Source organism: Schistocerca serialis, chromosome 5 (genome assembly GCF_023864345.2).
Source record: "Schistocerca serialis cubense isolate TAMUIC-IGC-003099 chromosome 5, iqSchSeri2.2, whole genome shotgun sequence".
NCBI lineage: Eukaryota > Metazoa > Arthropoda > Insecta > Orthoptera > Acrididae > Schistocerca > Schistocerca serialis.
This window is the reverse complement of record NC_064642.1, coordinates 430,783,593-430,796,034: the sequence shown is the minus strand read 5'-3', so window position 1 is coordinate 430,796,034 and position 12,442 is coordinate 430,783,593. Positions and strand designations below refer to the sequence as shown.

The window sequence follows — 12,442 nt, the reverse complement described above, 5'->3', positions numbered from 1 at the left end:
TCAGGATGGTAAAAGACAAAAGCGAAGATCGAGGCGTCTGCTAAAACTGAAGGCCGCTACCGCATTTATTTGTGCAGGTATAAACGTTTCCAGAATGGCAGAAGTGAAGCTGTGAGGAGGGGCGTGAGTCGTGCTTGGGTAGCTCAGATGGCAGAGCACTTGCCCGCGGAAGGCAAAGGTCCCAAGATCGAGTTTCGGTCCGGCACACAGTTTCAATTTGCCAGGAAGTTTTTAAAATATAAATGTTAACATATGGACTCATTGGACTCATTTGTCCACAATAGTTACGCAAAGTTTTACACACAACAGATAATTTTTAGAAAGGGGTATTGCAAGAGGCAAGCACAATCCTCGGCTCAGGCTGCCCACATTACTACACCAGTAAGTTTGGAAAATTTCAAAGTACGAATTTAATCTGAAAGCTTTTGATCGTTCAAAAATGGTTCAGATGGCTCTGAGCACTATGGGACTTAACATCTGAGGTCGTCAGTCCCCTAGAACGTAGAACTACTTAAACCTAACTAACCTAAGGACATCACACACATCCATGCTCGAGGCAGGAGTCGAACCTATGACCGTAGTGGTTGCGCGGTTCCGGACTGAAGCGCCTAGAACCGCTCGGCCACACCGGCCGGCCTTTTGTTCGTTAAGCAATCGCTATTACTTAAGACAGTCTCTCTAACTAAACAGCTCTGGTCAAGAGACAAGTGTATCGGTGAATTGACGAGGTACAATGTACCGAGATTTCAAATGTGGTATGTTTTCGCTTTGTTCTATGGAATATGTTATTGTATTCTGGTAGAAAAAGTTATTCCCCCCTTTTTTTTGACAGATTGTGATGATGGCTGCGGTAGAGGCTCATTAAGGTGTATATTTTTAATAAATGAAAATGTAAATAGCCATCAGGGCAGACAACTGTATTGACTAGTTCAATGCTTCAAATGGCTCTGAGCACTATGCGACTTATCTGAGGTCATCAGTCGCCTAGAACTTAGAACTAATCAAACCTAACTAACCTAAGGGCATCACACACATCCATGCCCGAGGTAGGATTCGAACCTGTGACCGGAGCGGTCGCTCGGCTCCAGACTGTAGCGCCGAGAACCGCAAGGGCCACTCCGGCCGGCTATAGACTAGTGATAATGTCGCAGACTTGTACAGTGATTTTATTTTATTTATAGAAAAAATAACAGAAGAACGCCTGCTGCGCATGATATCCTGACCTACCTCAGTAAAGAAGATGTTTGGCTGTTACCCTGGCCAGATCGGTCTCCAGATCGAGTCACGAGTTGCCGAGCGAATGTCACTATACCACTTACTAGTCACTACTACTGATGAAATGTGGCATTAAGTTGAAACAGCATGTAATAGCGTCATCTGTCATCCAAGCTCAGTTGGACCCAATGTCTAGCCAGGTTAGGGCCGTTGTTACTACCTGAGATGGCAGCTCAGTGTGCTTAATTTTAATCACCTACAAATTTAATCCCGTGATCTTTCTACTGTCTGCCTCCATAGGTGAATGATCAACGCGGCTGACTGCCATGCATTGGAAGTGGATTTTTATGTTGGCGGGAGTACTAGACCGGGTCACTAGTGGATCCAGGTCAGCAAAACTGACGATGGCCTGGAGATCGGTGTCGCTGACCCCACGCCCCTGTATACCGCATCCAATGACGTCATTGGCAGAGAACGACACGGCGATCGGTCGGAACCAATGGGTACAGTTTACGTCACGGCACTGTACACGGATTATAAGGAATGTTTCGATATTCGCTATCCTCGCTGGGGCCAGTGGTGCAGGCGGACACTAGCAGGTAAGTCGGCGGGTTTGCAGGCTGCGCTGCGGGCTGCAGGCCGGCAGGGGCGCGTGTCCGGCGCGGCGAGCGCAGGGTGGGGCCGGCGTATTGATCCCGGCGGCGGCGGCGGCGGCGGCGGCGGCGGCGCGCCCACCGAGGCTCGTAGTACGGCGCGCACGTGGTGTGCTGCGGTGTGGCCGCCATCCAGCCGGCCGCGCCTCTCAGCGAGCCCTCCGCCGCCTCCGCTATTGAGCGGATACCTGTAGCCTCACTCCACCGGCTGCAGCTCCACTGCCTTCCTTTCTCACCTCCATTTGCCTGCCTACTTGCTGATCACACCTCTGCAAGGAGTCTATAATCTACTAATCCGACTCAGTGGTGCCGTAAATGCACTGTCAGGCGTTAATGCTTCTGAGATTGGCATGATTCATCAGCCACATGACACCGATTCTGTATGGAATAAAAGAGGTAAAGTCGTCTTAAACCTTAAATTTCGTTCTAGTTTTGTTTTGGGTTATCAGTTTACTCACTGATTTGTTATAACCTACCTCAACTTCCTCTCCTGTGTCAGCGCCTTCATCTCAGAGTAACACTTTTATCCATTTTTTGTTCGATGTATTCCAGTTTTGGCTCTCTAACGCTCTAGTACTATGGAATTTATTTCCTGCTGTCTTAATACATGTGCTGTCATTCTGTCCATTCCTCTTGTCAGTGCTTTCCATATATTTCTTTCCTTGCCAATACTGCAGGGAACCACATCATTTAGCGGTCCACCTAATTTTCTTCTTCTACAGCATCACATCTCAAATGCTTCCATTCACTTCTATTTATGTTTGACAACATTCCCTTTTTTCACGTCCATACATTGCTGAACTCCAAACGTTCATTCTCTGAGATTTCTTCCTCTTGTTAACTCATTGACACCATAATACTATTTTAGGGACGAATACTCTCTTTGTTGTCAGAGGGGAGTGTTCAAAATGGTTCAAATGGCTCTGAGCGCTATGGGACTTAACATCTGATGTCATCAGTCGCCTAGAACTTGGAACTAATTAAACCTAACTAACCTAAGGACATCACACACATCCATGCCCGAGGCAGGATTCGAACCTGCGACCGTAGCGGTCGCTCGGTTCCAGAATGTAGCGCCTAGAACCGCTCGGCCACCACGGCCAGCCGAGGGGAGTGTTGTCCTTGGAGCATAGTGTACCTAGGAATACATGATGTTTCCTAGTCAGCGGGTCAATCTAGCGATCAATTTTAGAATCACAATAAGGCCCTTGCACTAGAGACCACCATAAGCTGTTTGTGCCAAGTTTTTATTCTTTTTGTTGTTATGAGACATGAGGTTGTGTTTAGTACAGCGGTTGTAAACATTATTACAAATTCTACATGTTTAAGTGCTGCATGACACGTTGAAGTTATTTTGAGCTTACTCTTAACTCATCAGTTACAGAATTTCATGGTGAGTAAAATTCTATACACTGTATTTTTATAACTAGTTACATAACTTGCGGACGGTTAAGCCATACTTCACGAAGAGTCGTGTCCCACTTTGTACCCAGAAACAAAATGATGCCTTTATCATGGAACATTTGATACTCGCAAGTGAACTAAGTCTTGTTACTTTCTCTACAACTTTCTCTGTCTCCGAAAATGGAAACGTGTGCCAAGTTGCCAAACTCTTTTTAAGTTCTAGCTGTTTTTTTATATTAGTTATTTTAAATTTGATGTCACTTACTGATTGGTGTGTAACAGTATAATAATGTAACACATAGAATATTAAATAAATATTAACAAGATTTTCTCCATTGTAACACTTTTGAACTTGAATAGTGTATTTGTTCCTAAGTATGTGATCATGTTGTAGTTTGGAACAGTTTTTCACATTTGGGAAAACGTTACCTTTCTCGAGGAAGCCGGCCGGAGTCGCCGAGCGGTTCTAGGCACTGCAGTCTGGAACCGCGCGACCGCTACGGTCGCAGGTTCGAATCCTGCCTCGGGCATGGATGTGTGTGATGTCCTTAGGTTAGTTAGGTTTAAGTAGTTCTAAGTTCTAGGGGACTGATGACCTCAGCAGTTAAGTCCCATAGTTCTCAGAGCCATTTTTTTTTCTCGAGGAATGTTTGTACCTTCAGAAGAAAAGACTGTAGTACACATATAGTGAATCATATCTGTCATCTGCGATAATTCTAAATACTTCCGGGTATCCCATTCTTCTGCAAAGAATTTCGTGGACGCAGTCTTCCCTGTCAATTGATGCAAGAAACGATGGCAGACCTGCTAGCTTCTGAAATACACACCTCAGGCACAACCGACACACACCATCTGACGAAGATGAATCGCTGGGCTGTCGATAGTTTACGCGGAAACCGTTACATCTCAGGTTTTCTCGGCGTCACTGATTAACTGCGTGCTTTCGAGTGGTTACTCCAGATGTTGATTCCAGTTTTCTGCACGATATTTCGACGACCGACCCAGTCACCTTCTCCAGATGCTGTGAGCTTTATTATTATGCATGCTCACGGCCTGCGCCCTAACCACACTGTCGGTGTCGCACTGCCGATTGCGGCCTACGGCATTCGCTATGCCCTTTGACGCTTATTTGTTTTTCGGAACCAGCACTTTTATTTCGTAAAACATACATCCTCTCATTGTTTCCCACCTCTTGATAGATGAACTGCTTGGAGAGATATTAATAACACCCGAAAGCAGATTCATAAACATACAAGATATACAGTGGACACTGTACTGTTGCGACCTAATTTCTTGCGTTTATATTAGTTTGTCACGGCTCGTTTCGGATAATGTATTGAGATGTAATGTTCTTGAGTTCTTATCTCACGCCCCACACCGAAACCAGGGTTATTGTGTGGTTCCGCCCCCAGTGGACCACCCCCGGGAACGTCTCACACTAGACGAGTGTAACCCCAATGTTTGCGTGGTAGAGTAATGATGGTGTACGCGTACGTGGAGAAAGTGTTTGCGCAGCAATCGCCGAAATAGTGTAACTGAGGCGGAATAAGGGGAACCAGCCCGCATTCGCCGAGGCAGATGGAAAACCGCCTTAAAAACCATCCACAGACTGGCCGGCACAACTGACCTCGACACTAATCCGCCTGGCGGCTTCGTGCCGGGGACTGGCACACCTTCCCGCCCGGAAGGCAGTACGTTAGAGAGCGCGGCTAACCGGGCGGGCAAAATGTATATGCTTTTCATGAGACAGATTGTAATACTCCGTCGCTCTTGTAAACCACATCGAGAAGTAGTGATAATTTGGGATACCGCAGCAGACACCACGGTCATCACTGTAATTTGCACAGGGCTACATTAAGGTGGCACAAACCCATTCTTTACCGCTCATATTCTCTCTATACATAAATGACCTGGTGGAGAGCGTGAACGCCGCGCGGGATTAGCCAAGCGGTCTGGGGCGCTGCAGTCATGGACTGTGCGGCTGATCCCGGCGGAGGTTCGAGTCCTTCCTCAGGCATCGGTGTGTGTGTTTATCCTTAGGATAATTTAGGTTAAGTGGGGTGTAAGCTTAGGGGCTTAGCAGTTAAGTCCCATAAGATTTCACACACATTTGAACATTTTTTGAGAGCGTGAAAAGAGATTTACGGGTGTTTGCTGATGGCGCTGTGGTGTACAAGAGGGGTCGTCCTTGAGTGACTGTAGGTGGATACAAGATGACTTAGACAGAATTTCTATTTGGTATGATGAATGGCAACTTGTTCTAAATGTAAAAATATTAATAATTACTATTAAAAACAGTCTTGATCACGATTTATTTAACAAGGTGACCGGTTTCGACCACTACTGTGGTCATCTTCAGACCATTGAGTAGGAACCTCTTTCTGTTGGAGAATCACTACTACAGGCAAATATTACGGAGATACTTGGTGAAATCAAATGGGATTCCTGGAGGGAAGATGACGCTCTTTCCGCGAAGTACTGCTGCGGAAATGCAGATAACCGGCACCTGAGATCGACTGCAGATGGATTCCACTGCCGTCAACGTACATTTAGTGTAAGGATCAAAAAGGTAAGAAGCGATTAAATAGGGCTCGTACAGAGGCTTATAGACAATCGTTTTTCCTTCGCTCTGTTTGCGAGTGGAACTGGAAAGGCTACGACTTGTAGTGATACGTGGTACCCTCCGCCACACACCATACGGTGGATTGCGGAGTATGTGTGTAGATTTTGATGAGAAATTTTAAAGTTCACAGGAATGGTAAGCCAGCTGCTTAGCAAATCAGTTTTAATGACTTATCATTGGGAATGTGCCATAGGTACTACTTGTTGATTAAAAGAATTATTACATCCTAAGAAATTTATTCTGTGGTTAACTTAAGTCCCATATCTTAGTGCTTTGATACAGTATAAAAGAAAATAAATTCACTAACAGGATATTCACAACGACGGAAGAAGATTCACTATTGACAATTATACTCTGACGGGAAAAATCGCAACACCAAGAAGGAGTTGTGCGACGTAAACGATAGTTGGTGGACGTATTTCTACATCTGAAAGCTGATGTCTATCCAGATTTCGGGCCAGCTGCGTAAGAGTGGCGCTAGCAGCGCCTCTACGAGGGTGGAAATCAGGCTGTAAGGGTCCGGAGCGTTAGATACCTTTATGATTGGACATGGTGAGTTGATGTTAGTGAAGAATGCCTTTAAGGCGACAAAGCCGCCATTATCAACACCTCACTGAGTCTGAACGTATTCGTGTAACAGAGGTACGAAAAGCTGGATGTTCCTTCTTCGACACTGCAGCAAGACGTGGCAGGAATGCAGGAACTGTACACGATTGCTCGCAGCGGTGTTCACGAGAATGTACGGTCGCAAAAAGGCCGGGCTCCGGACGGCCACGTGGCAATACCGAGAGGAAAGACCATCGTGTTCGGCGTATGGCTTTGGCGCATCGTACTTTATCTGCAGCAGCAATTTGTGCAGCAGTTGGCACCACCAACAGTTACAAATCGGTTACTTCAAGGACAGTTCCGAGCCACGTACGCTGTAGCGTGCATTCCGCTGACCCCAAACCACCACCATTTGTGGCTGCAGTGGTGTCAAGTGAGAGCTCATTAGAAGGCTGGGTGGGGTCTGTTGTGTTTATGATGAAAGCTGATTCTGCCTCGGTGCCAGTGACACCAGTGTGTTGGTTAGAAGCAGGCCAGCTGAGAGCCTGCGGTCAACCTTCCTACGTTCTAGACACACTAGACCCATACCTGGCATGGGATTCCGTATGACTGCAAGAGCACTCTCGTGGCTATCCCTTGCACGCTGACTGGAAAACTGCAGTCAATCTTGTGATTCGACCTGTTGCGCTGCCATTCGTAAACAGCATTCCAGGGGGCGCTTTCCACAAGGATAACGCTCGCCCACATACCGCTATTATAACCCAACATGCTCTAGAGTGTACCGACACGTTGCCTTGACCTTTTCGATCACCAGATCAGTCTCGACAGACAACCAGCACTAACCGTCCCTGTACTGACCTACCAACTGCAACAGGCATGAACTCCATCCCGCAAATTGACATCCGGCACCTGTACAACAAAATGCATGCATGTCTGCAAGCTTGCATTCAACATTCTCGCGGTTACACAGGCTATTAACTTACCAGAACTTCACATTTTCAGTGGATTATCTCACGATTACATAGACCTATGATCTTGCATTGTTAATCATGTAAATATGTTACCTATACAAATGTAGATTCCCGAAATTTCATTCCTTTAGGTTAATTATTTTTTGGTGTTGCGATACTTTTTCCGTCAGTGTATATAGATGTAGAGAACACATGCTACTATTCATAGTAACAGAAACACACATTTCAGAGCTGAACAGAGAATGTCTGAACCAAGAAAAAATGTGTTGGAAAAACGACCGCCTAATTGCTACTAAACAGTAGGATAGCATGTTAAAATAAAGCCTATTACGCACAAAAGCGTTACGGAGCATTACACGTATCCTAACACAGCCCAAGTGATCAACACCCACGTAGTTCAAGTCAAAAACGAAGTAGCATAAATTCACTTCTTAGAATCGTAAACTTATGCAGTCCACAAGTAAGACACTGCCACGATATTTTACGAGTAAATAACGAATAAGAGAAATTCAGATACATTTACGGGCACTGCTGGTTGAATCGGTTGACTTACTGCCAAATGGTTCATAACACAAAGAAAACGGCATAAATCCATTTATTTAAATCGGAATCTACACGAAAATCACCGAGTGCAACATTCCCGCAATGAATGAAGGCAACTTGGAAACGTTTACTATTATTACAAGTGAATAGGTTGGGCTACGGTCAGGCGGTTCAAAACGCAAATGAAACGCCCTACATTCACGTAATGAAACCATTACCTTTGCAAAACCGATGGCCGAAGTACTTAGCGATACCCTAAGCAGTTGAAGAGCATTCGGAACACTATATGGAGGAACATTGCAGCTCCTAACACTAGACCAAAGTTTACCAACGGTGGCCTGCTCCACTGCGTCCACCCACGGCTTCCGCTAGAGAATTATTCTGACCATTGGAGATACCGAGTGCTACCATAGCAGTTTCACGCGTGATTTTGCCTTTGTCTAATACTGACAAAGGCTGGAGGAGGAGGCTTTGACAGATTCACAAACTTCTCTGGTCAAAGCCTTGTGTATGCAACCACAGACTTAAAGGTGCTCTGCACCGTTACAGCTGAAAATTGGCGGAATTATGTAAGTTCCAAAGAGAAGAATTGAGCTGCGAGACATGCCTTCAATTCTACAAAATGTTCATCATTTCTTCGAGTTCGAGGGCCGTTCAATAAGTAATGCAACACCTATTTTCCTGAAAGATGGTTTATTCAGGATTCCAACACATCATATTATTCACCACTCTTTTGGCTACAAAACCTTAGTTTTGAACATAATTTCCGTTTATTGCCACGGCCGTACGCCGCCTTATTGTGAGGGCCTGTAGGAACGCATGGTACCACTCTATGGTCGACGTCGGAGCCAAAATTTCGGTGCACCAATGACCTCCCCATCATCCACATACTGCTTCTCGCAGAGTGCAACCTTCATTGGACCAAACAGATCGAAATCGGAAAGTGCTAGATCCTCAATGTAGGTTCAGCACAGCACTCCGTCTTCAGGCCACAAGTGGCCCATCGGGACCATCCGACCGCTGTGTCATCCTCAGCTGAGGATGTGGATAGGAGGGGCGTGTGGTCAGCACACCGCTCTCCCGGTCGTTATGATGGTTTTCTTTGACCGGAGCCGCTACCATTCGGTCGAGTAGCTCCTCAATTGGCATCACGAGGCTGAGTGCACCCCGAAAAATGGCAACAGCGCATGGCGGCCCGGATGGTCACACATCCAAGTGCCGGCCACTCCCGACAGCGCTTAACTTCGGTGATCTGACGGGAACCGGTGTATCCACTGCGGCAAGGCCGTTGCCTGAATGTAGGTTGGAGGAGCCTAATGACACAGCCCAATGACACCTCGCACAACCACTTACTGTGCTTTTGTTCACTGACAGGTGTCCCTGGAAATTCCGCAAGCGACTCTGAATATCTGGGATCTTCTGGTTTTCCAGCAAAAGAAACACAATGACAATTCCCTGCTTGGATAGCAGGGAAACAAGACAAAACCAAAAGAAGCCAGTTTCTTAAAGACAGAAGCACGTGTATTAGAGTTCTGCTAGCTCTCTACGAATGCAGATTTCCTTATTCTTTACGTTGCGAAACCTAACTGTTATATAGGTTTTACTTCATTTTTCATCAAGCGGAATTGTAGAAGAACACAAGCAAATAACTTATTACAATTACTCTTAACAATGACGAGTGATGGTGTGGTGTCGTGAGGACAAGGTAAATAATTTCCTGGAATAATTTTTATTGCTTCAGTGACTTTTTACAAATATTGATTAGCACAACGGTTTTAGACAACTTATTGCAATCATCAGGTCATTACTTTTACATGCACATTAATCTGAAGAGATGGGGATTACTTGCTGGATATTCGAGTGAGATTATATACGAAATTTAAAGTTGTGCATAGAGCTTAATTTCTGTTAGTGTGTAACTCACTTGAGTTGTATGTTTCTAATGTATTTACTTACATTTTTGTTGCAAATTTTTTTATTTGGTACACAGAACAAAACCAATAAAAGCATCAACATCACTTATCACTTTCATATTCAGATGTTTACATTCCTAAGACTAACAAATATTGCTAAGATAAACGTATTTAAATGATAAGGTAGCACCAACAATGAAAACACGAACTTATTTATGAAATCATTTCCATGTCGTGACACATATTAAATAGTATGATTATTTGTTATTTCTTGGTTTTTCAGTAATGTTTAGACAGTATTTTTATTAAGTTAACTCGTTGCATTAATAAAACAAGCATTCCACAATGACGAAATCTTTGAAAATATTTACATTGTTACTTTTGAGCTTATCATTTAGCAACCAGCTACCGTTTGCCATTTCTAAATCTTCATACAAGTCCATTTCGTGTCCATTGTCCATTTTACGTAAGAAATGAATATCACTTTCGGTACGTTGGAATGGATGGCATAATGCTTAATGTGGATAGGTATTGGTGATTACAATTGATTGTGTGGTAGCCATTTATGTGTAGGTTGCATCAGTTTTGGCTCTCCAAGTTTAAGTTATATAGAAGGCTTTGCGCGTACTACACATGACTTTGTAAATGCTTAATTGTGTGTGCTTATCTGTTTGTCTGTTTATGTCTTGAAGTTTTATGTAAATTTCCTGCAAAACCACTAACATTAGCTGGACACAGAACATATATAATCTGAAATTGAAAATAAATCTGACTGAGGAAACGTGTTGGACATCTACGGTAATAAAAATCAAAATACCATTGACTACTGCTCCTTAAAGTGGAGGACAAGGAAACAAATTTTAAAAAACAGTTATTCATTGCTGGTCTCAGCTATAGTACTGCTTGCTTAAAAAACTTCTCTTCTGAACATGTTAATGGATTTTTGTGTTATTTTCATGCCCTCTATTTTTTAATGTTTGATTAGTGTAGTTAAAGATGAACGAAGTATGTTTTGAAAGCTACTTTTTTCTTGATTATTTAAGCAAAGCGTTACCCACAGCCAGCATTTTAACCTCCCAAAACGAGTGTCAAATCTTCCGGTAGAACCCAGTCTTAACGACCTCGAACTGAGCCACGATGTTCCTTGACTACTCAGTTTGCTAAGTTATTGCGCAGCTATGGCAGCTGGACTGCAGAATTAGTCTCCTTGTTACTTCATGTTGCGCTGTGTACAGCCCTCAGAGTTTGTGGTCTCAAGTCGTGGAGAAAACGTCCAAACTCCACTGTTTTTCCCTTTGTATCTGACGTACAGAACGGGAAGGACAATTTTATTGTTGAAAGGGATGGATATCGACACTGAACTTCAGCTATGTTCATTTTACGCTAGGAAATGGCGACAGTATCCGTGTGACAGGTTGCTGGAACGGTCGCAGAGCAATAACAGCCGTACGAGGAAGCGTTACAGAAACGATTGGAAAATCTATTTCGGTCATATTTTACATAGGTTCATATCCTTGTTGACCGCAGGATGTGTCGAAATTTCTCCCCACCAATGGTACAACTTTCTGTGAACAGACAGATAACCAAACCTACCTAAACGGTACAGCCAAAAACTGCTATACCTGCCTAATATCATATGGCATCCCAAATACGCTCAAAAATGTTCACATCTGGGGAGTTTGGAGTTTGGAGCCACTCTGTAGCAATTCTGGATGTGTGGGGTGTCGCATTGTTCAGCTGGAACTGGCCAAGTCGGTCGGAATTCACATTGTACATGAATGGAGGCAGCTGATCAAACAGGATGCTTACGTACTTGTCACCTGTCAGAGTCGTATCTAGACGTATCACGGGTCCCATATCACTCCAACTGCACACGCCCCACACCATCACAGAGTCTCTAGCAGCTTGAAGAGTGGCCTGCTGACATGGAGGGTCCATGATTTCATGAGGTTGTCTCCATACCCGCACGCGTCCATCCGCACAATACAATTTGAAACGAGACTCGTCCGACCAGGTAATATGTTTCCAATCATCAACAGTCCACTGTCGGCGTTGACGGGCCTAGGCGATGCTTAAGATTTGTGTCGGTCAGTCATGAAGAGTACAGAAGTGGGCCTTCGGTTCCGAAAGCCCATAGCGATGATGTTTCGTTGAAAGGTTCGCACGTGACAGTTGTTGATGGCCCAGCATTGAAATCTGCTGCAGTTTGCGGAAGTCTTGCGCTCCTGTCACGTTAACCGATTCTCTTCAGTCGTTGTCGGTCCCGATCTTGCAGAATTTTTTTCGGGCCGCAGAGATGTCGGAGATTTGATGTTTGCCGGATTCAGATATTCACGGTACACTCATGAAACGGTCGTACAGAAAAATTCCCACTTCATCTCTACGTCGGAGACGCTGTGTCCCACAGCACCACGTTCAGACTCATTTAGATCTTGATAACATACCATTGAAGCAGCAGTAACCGATCTAACAACTGCGCCAGACACTTGTTGTCTTACATAGACGTTGCCGACCACAGCGCCTTATTCTGCCGGTTTACATATCTCTGTATTTGAATAGGCATGCCTATACCAG

The 12,442-nt window shown here is 44.6% G+C and overlaps 1 pseudogene; it reads right to left on the bottom strand.

The window, feature by feature from the left end:
- Nucleotides 1–9,130: 9,130 nt before the first annotated feature.
- LOC126482482 (5S ribosomal RNA) lies at nucleotides 9,131–9,248 on the bottom strand (annotated as a pseudogene).
- Nucleotides 9,249–12,442: the final 3,194 nt, after the last annotated feature.